Genomic DNA, 2,255 nt, shown 5'->3' with positions numbered 1-2,255 from the left:
ATTTTTAAACAAAAAAATCAATGCTGATGAGCTAACCTCACTCAATGGTGTTCCTTGAGGAAGAAGGGTTAGAAACACTTAGATCACACACTTCAAATAAAGATTTAAACAGATCTCCCTGACATCACACAAGGGTGCAGAGGCTAGTTCTACTGAGGTTGACATCACAGGCATGTGAATCTCACAGTGGGACACTATCAGTGAGTGGGAGGATGGCTAGACGTCAACATAAGATGATTTCAATGTACAAAATCACAATGCCTTCAGTCTAAAATATTCACATAACCATCAAATATATTCACAAAAGTGCAATTTCTTTACATGTCTAGCACACCCATGACCTAAAAGTGACATCAATTTTTCTTAACTTTCCTAACCCTGCCGCTACACCTGGGTGCAGCCCTGACATCTGCAGCAGAGGTGGAGGCAGCCTGCTGACTGCTACGTCCTGATGTCTGCAATGACCTTGGCAGATGTCCTCTGGTGGCCTGAGGCCTGGAGGGTCCCAGCCTGATAAGGTCACCTGCTCAGGTACAGAAGCGCCCTCAGTGTCCTGAACAGCTGGAGTTCATGGGGTCACAGGCAGAGTGGGCTGTGAGCAGATGCATACCCGTGGAGGTCCCCGGGGTGTTCGGATGATGCTCATCCTGCCTGCGGGTGCCCAAGGGCCCCATCCTGACTTCTGCAGGAAATGGTGCACCTGGAGGGAGGTCAAGGTGCCTCTTCCTCATGTTGCCTACATCTTGATGGTGCCCACCAGAGTGTGTGGCCATGGAGTGCAGGGCTGAGCACAAATATGGCAAGATCTGCTGGACCAAGGTCTCCATGGTGGTCGCAAGCCTTCCCATGTTGACCTCGAGGCACTCGCATGTCGAAGTCACGACATCAGACAGAATGTGGATGGACTCCTGCATCGTCCACTCTAGTCTGCTGAATGACTGTCAGATCTCTGCCTGATGCTCCACCGCCTGTTGTTGCATCTCCAGCATTGAGTTGGCAGCTGCTTCCAGAGGCTCATCATCTGACTCAGACTGAGCAGGTGGCTGGTCTCCAATGGCCCTACGAGTGCTAGAGACCTGGACTGAGCCTGCATCCGACTACCGTGGGACATGTCAGTGAGGTATTCTCCAAAAAGTGAGCCCGAGCCTAATCTAGAGCTGTGCCCCTCCGACGTGTGTGTCTCTGAGCAGGTGGAGGGTGTGTGTGAGTGGCGTGACGGTTCTTCTAGAGCTTCCTCTTTGGACATGGTCTGGGGGTTTGGACTGGTGTTCGACTGGCTTGTGGGCCTCGATTTGCTGGTGCCTAGAAAATAGAGTTTCAGTAACGAGCATGAGCTATATAAGACTGCATGAGAGTCACTGTGATTGTCAGGATTTGATGAAGTGATGGAGCTGTGATCCGTACTCAGTTGCTGGGAGAGGCCGATCTCCCCTTCCCCACGGGAGCGATTCCTGCCCTCCCCAGCCAGCTCGGCTGCAGCCTCCTCAAACTCAGTGAGGGCGACAATGCCAGCCGTCCCTCCCCTGGTCTGTGATCTCTCGCGCCTGTTGTGTGCCAACTTGGCCTGTATGAAGAAGGAGGAAAGGCAGGTGATGAGAAGGGATGGAGCAGAGATTGGGTGAGATGCATGTCCCCTGTGTATGGTGAGGAGTGTGAGCAACATGATCGATGGGATGGTGGTGATGTGAAAGCCTCGGTGAGAGAATGAGTGTTAATATATGTCTCCTGCTAATGGTTGTGTGAGATCCCGGAAAAGAGAGTAGCTGTCTGGGTGCATGATGCCACGATGAGAATTTGATATTAGAGGGAGTTGAAGGATGACTTACCCTGATGGAGCGGATGAGATCATTCATCCTCTTCCTGCACTGGATGACATTTCAGATGTGTCTGTATCCTGGAGCCATCCCTGGGATACAGGGCATGCCTGTCTGCCCGCACTCCTCTGATCAAAGCCTGGAAGGCCTGGTGGATGAAGCGGGGTGCTGCCTTCTTTTTGAGGCTTTTGGCCTTCTTCTTGTGGCTGGAAGATATCTCTGCATGTATCCTGAAGACAGGTGAGCTGGAGAGAGTGAGATGTATGCGTTGGACTGGCGTTTAAATGTAGTGCCCAGACCTGCGACCTCGCCAGCTGATGGCGGGCAGACGAATCAACTCCCGACCTGCCAGATGATTCGGACCCATACTCACCTGTGCATAATGATGAGCTTCCAAGCGCAGAATCAGGTGTGAGTTCCCGCCATTCCGGCCAGCGGGGC

The sequence above is a fragment of the Cetorhinus maximus genome, chromosome 13 (genome assembly GCF_964194155.1).
Source record: "Cetorhinus maximus chromosome 13, sCetMax3.hap1.1, whole genome shotgun sequence".
NCBI classification, from domain to species: domain Eukaryota; kingdom Metazoa; phylum Chordata; class Chondrichthyes; order Lamniformes; family Cetorhinidae; genus Cetorhinus; species Cetorhinus maximus.
The sequence above is the reverse complement of the archived record's forward strand: the minus strand, read 5'-3'. Positions refer to the sequence as shown.